At 26.4% G+C, this 10,902-nt stretch overlaps 7 non-coding genes across 7 annotated transcripts; all 7 read right to left on the bottom strand.

The window, feature by feature from the left end:
• Positions 1 to 2,028: 2,028 nt before the first annotated feature.
• Positions 2,029 to 2,101, bottom strand: Trnaw-cca. The gene has a single exon. It is a non-coding gene; the product is annotated as a tRNA-Trp (tRNA).
• A 1,355-nt stretch (positions 2,102 to 3,456) lies between these two features.
• Trnat-ggu lies at positions 3,457 to 3,528 on the bottom strand. Its single transcript has one exon. It is a non-coding gene; the product is annotated as a tRNA-Thr (tRNA).
• A 28-nt stretch (positions 3,529 to 3,556) lies between these two features.
• Positions 3,557 to 3,627, bottom strand: Trnag-ucc. Its single transcript has one exon. It is a non-coding gene; the product is annotated as a tRNA-Gly (tRNA).
• A 56-nt stretch (positions 3,628 to 3,683) lies between these two features.
• On the bottom strand, positions 3,684 to 3,766 carry Trnay-gua. Its single transcript has one exon. It is a non-coding gene; the product is annotated as a tRNA-Tyr (tRNA).
• Positions 3,767 to 10,506: 6,740 nt separating this feature from the next.
• Positions 10,507 to 10,578, bottom strand: Trnat-ggu. The gene has a single exon. It is a non-coding gene; the product is annotated as a tRNA-Thr (tRNA).
• A 28-nt stretch (positions 10,579 to 10,606) lies between these two features.
• Positions 10,607 to 10,677, bottom strand: Trnag-ucc. The gene has a single exon. It is a non-coding gene; the product is annotated as a tRNA-Gly (tRNA).
• A 56-nt stretch (positions 10,678 to 10,733) lies between these two features.
• Trnay-gua lies at positions 10,734 to 10,816 on the bottom strand. Its single transcript has one exon. It is a non-coding gene; the product is annotated as a tRNA-Tyr (tRNA).
• Positions 10,817 to 10,902: the final 86 nt, after the last annotated feature.

Below are 10,902 nucleotides of genomic sequence, written 5' to 3' on the forward strand. Positions count from 1 at the left end.
CAGTACTGCGAATTTGTCCTGATTTTGCATTTTTAATTGCAGTTAAAATATCAGAATTTAACGTACCGTCTTTTATATTTGGCATTAAACCTTTTGGTCCAAGAATTTTACCTAAAGAACTAACTATATGCATACTTTCAGGAGAAGCGATTACTAAATCACAAGATACTTCATTAGATTTAATTTTTTGAGCCAAATCTTCCATTCCAACAATATCTGCTCCAGCTATTTTAGCTTGCTCATATTTTTCTTTAGGAACAAATGCCGCAATATAAATCTTTTTACCTGTACTAAATGGCAACACAATTGAACCACGTACTATTTGATCAGATCTTTTGATATTAACATTTAAATGAATCGAAATATCAATTGATTCATCAAATTTTGCAGTTGCTGCTTCCTTGATTAAAGTAATAGCACTATCAAAAGAATATATTTTATTTTTATCAAACTTTAATTTATGTTTATTGATACATTTAGATAATTTTTTCATTCAAATCCTTCCACTATAATTCCCATAGAACGCGCTGAACCAGCAATAGTGCGCATAGCAGCTGAAATAGAGGCAGCCGTAAGATCTACATTTTTAATAGTCGCAATTTCTTTGATTTGTAAATATGTTAATTTACCTACTTTATCTGAATGAGGCTTCGCTGAACCTTTTTGAATTCCAGCAGCTTTTTTAATTAAAAAAGTTACTGGTGTTACTTTTTTTTTAAAAGTAAAAGATTTATCAGAAAATACTGTAATTATAACAGGAATTGGAGTACCTAATTCTATTCCTTGTGTTTGTGCATTAAAATTTTTACAAAATTCCATGATATTCAAACCACGTTGACCTAATGCCGGACCAATTGGAGGAGATGGATTAGCTTTTCCAGCTGGAATTTGTAATTTAATAAAACCAGTAATTTTTTTTACCATAATTTTTATTGTTAATTATAAGAAAATTACACAAAAGATACAAAAAATTATATTTTTTCAACCTGATTAAATTCAAGTTCAACCGGAGTTGCTCGACCAAATATAGTAACCGATACACGAACACGAGATTTTTCATAATTAACTTCTTCTATATTTCCACTAAAATCAGTAAATGGACCATCTTTTATACGAACTAATTCATCCAATTGATAAAGGATTTTCGGTCGAGGTTTTTCTACACCTTTTTTTATTTGTTTTAAGATTTCTTCAATCTCTTTTGAGGAAATTGGAGTTGGACGATTTGATTTTCCTCCAATAAAACCAGTAACTTTTTTAGTATTTTTTACTAAATGCCAACTTTCATCTGTCATTTCCATTTCAATTAAAACATAACCTGGAAAAAAACGTTTCTTAATTACTGATTTCTGATTTTTCTTAACATCAACTATTTCTTCAGTAGGAACTAAAATTCTACCAAATTTTTTTTGCATACCTAATTTATTAATACGTTCTATCAATTTTCGTTGAACATTTTTCTCCATCCCAGAATAAGAATGAATAACATACCAACGTTTCTTATTATTTATAGATCTCTCTATGTATTCCTTACCTTTATCTATATTTATTTTATTACTATTAACTATTTCCTTAGTTAATAAATTATCTTGTATAAACTGTTGAACTACATTCATATTATTTTTTTTATCTTAAAATTAAGTTGTATAAAAAAAATTCAAGAAATTTATCAACGCTACGCAAAAAAAATGCCATAAATAAAACAAAAGAAAATACAGTAATTGTCATTTGTATTGTTTCTTTAGGTTTTGGCCAAACAATTTTTTTAACTTCGCATAATGATTCTTTTATAAATTTTATAAAAAGTATTTTCTTTTCTATAGTGTATATCAATATAAATTCCAGTAAAAAACTAATAATTAATATTAATATAGAAAAAAAAGTAAATTTTTTATACAACATACAAAAAACTGAAGTACTAATTATTGCCAAAAAAATAACTAATAAAAATTTGATTTTATCACTAAAAATACTAAAAATTTTTATAAAATAATTAGACATTTTAATACCTTAACATGCTAAATATGGCAGGGGCAGACGGCATCGAACCGCCAACCTTTGGTTTTGGAGACCAATGCTCTGCCAATTGAGCTATACCCCTTTATAAAAATAAATAAAATATAAATCTCTTATTTTTAAAAAATTAACATATAATTTTTATTCAATAATCTTAACAACAACTCCCGCGCCAACAGTTCTACCGCCTTCGCGAATAGCAAAACGTAAACCTTCCTCCATGGCAATTGGATTAATCAATCGCACCGTAATTAACACATTATCTCCCGGCATTACCATTTCTTTATTTTTTGGCAATTCAATTGAACCTGTTACATCAGTAGTTCTAAAATAAAACTGAGGACGATAATTACTAAAAAACGGAGTATGGCGACCTCCTTCATCTTTTGATAAAGCATAAATTTCACCAGTAAAATGCTTATGTGGTTTAATTGATCCAGGTTTAGCTAAAACTTGTCCTCTTTCTACATCTTCACGTTTTGTTCCGCGCAATAATAATCCAATATTATCACCAGCTTGCCCTTGATCTAATAATTTACGAAACATTTCTACACCAGTACATGTTGTTTTTACAGTATCCTTAATACCAATTATTTCTAATTCCTCTCCAACCCTTACAATACCCCGTTCAACACGACCAGTTACTACTGTACCTCTACCTGATATAGAGAAAACATCTTCAACTGGCAATAAAAAAGCACCGTCTATTGCTCGATTAGGAGTAGGAATATAAGTATCTAAAGCTTTAGATAAAGATAAAATTGATTGCTCACCTAACGGACCTGTATCACCTTCTAAGGCTAGTTTTGCTGAACCTTTAATTATTGGTATATCATTTCCAGGAAATTCATACTTATTTAATAATTCTCTAATTTCTATTTCAACTAATTCCAATAATTCTTCATCATCCACCATATCTGCTTTATTTAAAAAAACAACAATATACGGTACACCCACTTGACGAGCTAATAAAATATGCTCACGTGTCTGAGGCATTGGTCCATCAGCAGCAGAACAGACTAAAATAGCCCCATCCATTTGTGCTGCTCCTGTAATCATATTTTTTATATAATCAGCGTGTCCAGGGCAATCAACATGAGCATAATGTCTAGCCTTTGTTTCATATTCTATATGAGCGGTATTAATTGTAATACCCCGAGCTTTTTCTTCCGGTGCTGCATCTATTTGATCATAAGATTTTGCTTCACCACCAAATTTTTTTGATAATACAGTTGCAATTGCGGCTGTTAATGTAGTTTTTCCATGGTCAACATGACCTATTGTTCCAACATTTATATGCGGCTTAGTTCGTTCAAATTTACTTTTTGCCATTTTATACTCCTAACAATTTTACGAGAATATACAGAAAAAGTATCTTACTTTAAATATGTTTTTCATCTAGAATTTTTATAAAAAAGAAAATTAAAATTTATATCTCAATGCCCTTGACGTGAATTGAACACGTGACCTCTCCCTTACCAAGGGAGTGCTCTACCATTGAGCCACAAGGGCAGTAACTTATTAATAATAAGAAAAATGGAGCGGGTGAAGGGAATCGAACCCTCGTCTTAAGCTTGGAAGGCTTTAGCTCTGCCATTAAGCTACACCCGCGAATATGAAAATATTTAGGAAAATAAATTAATTTAATTATTTTGTGCTTTACTTTTTGGAGAGGGCTGGATTCGAACCAACGAACTCATAAGAGGGCAGATTTACAGTCTGCTGCCATTAACCACTCGGCCACCTCTCCTTTTGAACAGATTAAATAAAATTAATAATGATTTAATAAAAAAAGTTTTTTAAAATAATATTAAAATTATATCATTAAGTTGTTTTAACATCAAAAAAATATTATTAAAATTTTTATTGTATAAACATAAAAATTTATGTATATTAATAATTATTTTACTTCAATAGATTAAAAATTTTAAAATTTAAAAAATGAATTAAATTAATTTTTAAATAAAAATATCAAAAAATTGATAAAATAAATGTAAAAAATTGATGAAATAAATATAAAAATAAATCTCAACAATCTATTAATCTATAATTTTTTTATATAAATTCTATATGAAACATTTAGATATTTTAATACCGTTTGGATTATTACCGCTTGAGATAGCTAATAATTTTATTGATAAATATCAAATATCTTCTTTATCTTCTTTATCAATTTTACTCACAAAAAGTTTAATAAAAACTCAATTAATTAATCCATTTTCTAGAGCACTTGCTCATGAAAATTGGGTAGCGCAAACTTTAGGATTGATTTCTTGCAATAATTTTTTTAATTCAAAAATTTTTTCTCAATTAAATTTTAGTTATTATAATAATTTATCTATTGCTCATATGGCTATGTATATGCTAGGAATTCCAATTCTAAAAGGTTATTGGTTTTTAATAAATCCAGTACATATTCATGTTGGATCTAATTGTTTAATACTAACAGATACACGGAAATTATATTTAACACATCAATCATCATTTATTTTATTCAAAATAGCTGAATCTATATTTTCTAAAAATGGATATTCTATTATATATGGAGATGCTAACAATTGGTTTATAAGAGCAGATAATTGGAAAAAATTAATTACAGCAACACCAAATGCTGCCAGTGAACAGAATATTAAAAATTGGATACCTAAAGGAAAAGGACATAAAGATTGGCTAAAATTACAAAATGAAATACAAATGAATTGGTTTAATCATAAAGTTAATATAGAAAGAGAAAATATTGGGTTAAAAAAAATTAATTCATTATGGTTATGGGGAGGATCTGATTTTAAAAAATCTTTTAATATTATTAAGAATTTTTCTAATATCCCTATTTATGATTCTTGTTTTAATCTTTCTGGATGGATGAAATTATTTAATAAATACTTATGTAATAATAAAAATAATATACTAGAAAAAATAATACAAAAACCTGGATCACGCGCTTTAATAATACTTGATGAATTAATTGAACCTAGTATTTTAAATGAATGGAGTTATTGGATAAAATGTATTAAAAAATTAGAAAAAAACTTGTTCACTAAATTACTTCAAAAATTAAATAATGGATCTTTAAAATCGCTTAAATTAATTTTAACTAAACGAAATAAAATTACTCAATTTAATTGCAATCGTAATATTCTACGAAAATTTTGGATTAAACCAAATTTAAAAAATTTATTATAAATAAATTTATATTTATAATTAATTAAATAATTTATAAAATTTTACTTTTTTAAAAAAATGGAATCAGAATACTTAAATAGCATCAAGATAAAATTAAATAATATAAGTAATAAGATGATTGAACTACGGAGATATCTTTGACTTTGATAAAAAATTTAAAAAACTTGATATAATTAATAATAAACTTAAATTCCCTGACATTTGGAAAAATCAAGAATATATAAAAAAACTTAGAAAAGAAAAAAAAAAATTAGAACATATTGTTTTAAATTTAATTAAAATTGAAGAAGAAATATCTTATAATCGTGATTTATTTGAAATTATATGTATAGAAAAAGAAGAAAATATGTTAAAAGAAATTGAGGATAATACTAATAAATTAAACAATAAAATAAAGGAAATAGAATTCCATCAATTTTTTAACGATCCATTGGATTTTAATAATTGTTTTATTGATATTCAATCCGGGGCCGGGGGAATTGAAGCACAAGATTGGGCCTCTATGTTACTTCGTCAATATTTACGTTATTGCGAAAGAAAAGGTTTTATAGTTGAAATTCTCGAGAAGTCAAATGGTGAAATAACGGGTATTAAAACCGTAACATTAAAAATTAAAGGAAAATATGCTTATGGTTTTCTTAAATCAGAATCAGGTATACACAGATTAGTTCGTAAATCACCTTTTGATTCTTCTAATAATCGTCACACTTCATTTTCCAGTTTATTTGTATACCCAGAAATAAATAATTTAATCAATATTAACATTAATCCTGCTGATTTACGAATAGACACCTATCGTGCATCAGGAGCAGGAGGGCAGCATATTAACAAAACTGATTCAGCTGTTCGTATTACACATATTCCAACTGGTATTGTTGTTCAATGTCAAAATGATCGCAGTCAACATCGCAATAAATCTGAAGCATGGGATATGCTAAAATCTAAATTATATAAACTAAAATTACAATATCAAATAAAAGAAAAAAAAAAATTAGAAGATACAAAAAAAGATATTAAGTGGGGGTATCAAATTCGTTCGTACGTATTAGATAAATCAAGAATTAAGGATTTAAGAACTAATTTAGAGACTAAAAATATAAAAGATATTTTAGATGGAGATTTAGATAATTTTATCATTGCCTCATTAAAACAACATTTATTAAACAAAATAACTAAAAATTAAAAAATACTATTATGGATGAAAATACTATAATTTCTGAGAGACGTAATAAATTAAATTTATTACGAAAAAAAGGTTTTGCATTTCCTAATGATTTTTATCCAATACATAATGCTAATGATTTACATATACATTATGATAATACTGAAAATTTTATATTAAAACAAAAATCAATTTTTACTATAGTTGCCGGACGAATAATGCTCAAAAGAGTTATGGGGAAAATTTCATTTATCATGTTACAAGATACATCCGGTCCAGATTCTAATGGTAAAATTCAATTATACATTTCTAACGAAATTATTGGTAAAAATTTATATACTGATTTCAAAAATTATGATATAGGAGATATTATTGGAGCAAAAGGAACTTTATTCAAAACTAATACAGGAGAATTATCTATAAAAGTATCATCACTAAAATTAATTACTAAATCATTACGACCACTTCCTAATAAATTTCAAAAATTATCTAATCAAGAAATTAAATATCGTCACCGTTATATTGATTTAATTATAAATGAAAATACGCGAAAAGTTTTTAAAAAAAGAACGCAAATAATTTCTTCTATTAGACACTTTATGGAAAAAAATGATTTTATGGAAGTTGAAACACCAATATTACATAATAAACCTGGGGGAGCTATAGCTAAACCATTTATTACTCATCATAATTCTCTTAACATGAAAATGTTTTTAAGAATAGCTCCAGAATTATATCTAAAACGTCTTATAATTGGAGGATTTAATAAAATTTTTGAGATTAATAAAAATTTTCGTAATGAAGGAATTTCACCTAGACATAATCCTGAATTTACAATGATAGAATTTTATGCTGCTTATACAAATTATATTTGGTTAATGAAATTTACAGAAAAAATGATTAAAAAAATAATAATGGATTGTATAGGTACCACTAAAATAGATTACCAAGGTCGTTTACTTGATTTTAGTAAATCATTTGAAAAATTAACTATTATTGAAGCTATAAAAAAATATACACCTCAATACAACGAAATAGATTTACAAAATAAATTATTTCTAAAATCTGAATTAAAAAAAATTAATCCAAAATTTAATCAAAAAAAAATATTAAATAATTTAAAAAAAGATATATTACAACTCATGTTATTTGAAGAAACTACCGAAACAAAACTTTGGAATCCAACTTATATTACTAATTATCCTACTGAAATTTCACCATTAGCTAGAAAATCAAATATAGAAAATAATAATATAACAGAACGTTTTGAGTTATTTATTATTGGAAATGAAATTGCTAATGGTTTTTCTGAATTAAATGATCCTGAAGAACAATCTGTTCGCTTTAAAAATCAAATTGATTTAAAAAATGAAATTAATGGAGAGTTATCTTCTTATTATGATACAGATTATATTCATGCATTAGAATATGGTATGCCACCAGCTTCTGGTTGTGGAATTGGTGTTGATCGTTTAATTATGTTATTAACTAACTCAAAAAACATTCGTGATGTCATTCTATTTCCTCATCTTCGAAACGAAAATTAAATTTATTTACGTTTTATAAAAAAAATAAATTCATTATTTTTTTTTATTTTTTTTAACAAAATATTTCCTGTTTGTATAGAAAAAATATTAATATCTTCAAAAATATTAATATCCGTTGCTGTAATACGTAAAATTTCTCCATGCGACATTTTTGATAAAATTTTTTTAGTTCTTAAAATAGGTATAGGACAATACAAACCCCTCAAATCAAGATCTTTATGAAATTTCATAATTTTTATTATTCAATATATTTAGTTAAATTTAATTTCTTTTTCACCCCAAATTTCTTCTAAGTTATACATATTTCTAATATATGGATTCATAATATGAATAATTATATCCCCTAAATCTAATAAAAGCCATTCGCTAGATTTTTTACCTTCTATATTTACAATATTATTATTTATATTTTTAATATTCTTACGTATTGATACAGCTAATGCATTAATTTGTCGTTTAGAACTTCCAGAAGCAATAGTAATTCTATCAAATAAATTAGTTAAATTAGATGTATCATATACCTTTATATCTTGTGCCTTAATATCTTTTAGTATTTTAATAACTATTATTTGTCGTTTATTAATATTCATTTAATCATAAAATTTAAATTCAATTAAAATTTAATAAAATAAAAATAAAACTATGTAGTATAAAAATGCTTTTTATAAATAAACCGTGAAAGATCGCTAATTATAATTTAATTAGTAGTTGTAATTAACATAATTTTTATCGCTTAAAATTTTATGTTAAAAAATAAACGTATTCCTAATAAAACATATAATTTCATGCATTTTAAACATATATTAATTAATTCTTTTCAAAATCAATAGCATTTTATAAATTATATAGTTAAATAATTTATTATTACCGATATATACTTTAAAATTATTATTTTTGCTAAAATAATAATAAAAAAATCATATCCTTTAAAAAACCAATATATCTGAAATATTTATATATTATTCAACTTTTAGAATACAAAATTAATAAAAATACCAAAAATTATAAATAGTCCAGATTATACTTACTTCAGCAAGTAAATCCAATTACTATATAAATACAAAAAAATCAATATAATCCTACCAATAAAATTCGTAATACAACATGGAAATAAATAAAAAATTAGTAAAAGTTTTATTTAAATAACGTAAATTTAAATTAGATTTAATTAATTAATAAAACAATTAATAAATTTTTATAACTAATAACGTTATACAAAATATAATAATTTTAATTTAAATAATATTTCGTAATTTTAGTTAAGCACTAAATTTTTAAATATTTTTAAACATATAATTTTTATTCAATAATCTTAACAACAACTCCCGCGCCAACAGTTCTACCGCCTTCGCGAATAGCAAAACGTAAACCTTCCTCCATGGCAATTGGATTAATCAATCGCACCGTAATTAACACATTATCTCCCGGCATTACCATTTCTTTATTTTTTGGCAATTCAATTGAACCTGTTACATCAGTAGTTCTAAAATAAAACTGAGGACGATAATTACTAAAAAACGGAGTATGGCGACCTCCTTCATCTTTTGATAAAGCATAAATTTCACCAGTAAAATGCTTATGTGGTTTAATTGATCCAGGTTTAGCTAAAACTTGTCCTCTTTCTACATCTTCACGTTTTGTTCCGCGCAATAATAATCCAATATTATCACCAGCTTGCCCTTGATCTAATAATTTACGAAACATTTCTACACCAGTACATGTTGTTTTTACAGTATCCTTAATACCAATTATTTCTAATTCCTCTCCAACCCTTACAATACCCCGTTCAACACGACCAGTTACTACTGTACCTCTACCTGATATAGAGAAAACATCTTCAACTGGCAATAAAAAAGCACCGTCTATTGCTCGATTAGGAGTAGGAATATAAGTATCTAAAGCTTTAGATAAAGATAAAATTGATTGCTCACCTAACGGACCTGTATCACCTTCTAAGGCTAGTTTTGCTGAACCTTTAATTATTGGTATATCATTTCCAGGAAATTCATACTTATTTAATAATTCTCTAATTTCTATTTCAACTAATTCCAATAATTCTTCATCATCCACCATATCTGCTTTATTTAAAAAAACAACAATATACGGTACACCCACTTGACGAGCTAATAAAATATGCTCACGTGTCTGAGGCATTGGTCCATCAGCAGCAGAACAGACTAAAATAGCCCCATCCATTTGTGCTGCTCCTGTAATCATATTTTTTATATAATCAGCGTGTCCAGGGCAATCAACATGAGCATAATGTCTAGCCTTTGTTTCATATTCTATATGAGCGGTATTAATTGTAATACCCCGAGCTTTTTCTTCCGGTGCTGCATCTATTTGATCATAAGATTTTGCTTCACCACCAAATTTTTTTGATAATACAGTTGCAATTGCGGCTGTTAATGTAGTTTTTCCATGGTCAACATGACCTATTGTTCCAACATTTATATGCGGCTTAGTTCGTTCAAATTTACTTTTTGCCATTTTATACTCCTAACAATTTTACGAGAATATACAGAAAAAGTATCTTACTTTAAATATGTTTTTCATCTAGAATTTTTATAAAAAAGAAAATTAAAATTTATATCTCAATGCCCTTGACGTGAATTGAACACGTGACCTCTCCCTTACCAAGGGAGTGCTCTACCATTGAGCCACAAGGGCAGTAACTTATTAATAATAAGAAAAATGGAGCGGGTGAAGGGAATCGAACCCTCGTCTTAAGCTTGGAAGGCTTTAGCTCTGCCATTAAGCTACACCCGCGAATATGAAAATATTTAGGAAAATAAATTAATTTAATTATTTTGTGCTTTACTTTTTGGAGAGGGCTGGATTCGAACCAACGAACTCATAAGAGGGCAGATTTACAGTCTGCTGCCATTAACCACTCGGCCACCTCTCCTTTTGAACAGATTAAATAAAATTAATAATGATTTAATAAAAAAAGTTTTTTAAAATAATATTAAAATTATATCATTAACAGTACTG

The sequence above is a fragment of the Diaphorina citri genome, unplaced genomic scaffold (genome assembly GCF_000475195.1).
Source record: "Diaphorina citri unplaced genomic scaffold, Diaci psyllid genome assembly version 1.1 scaffold1375, whole genome shotgun sequence".
NCBI classification, from domain to species: Eukaryota; Metazoa; Arthropoda; class Insecta; order Hemiptera; family Psyllidae; genus Diaphorina; species Diaphorina citri.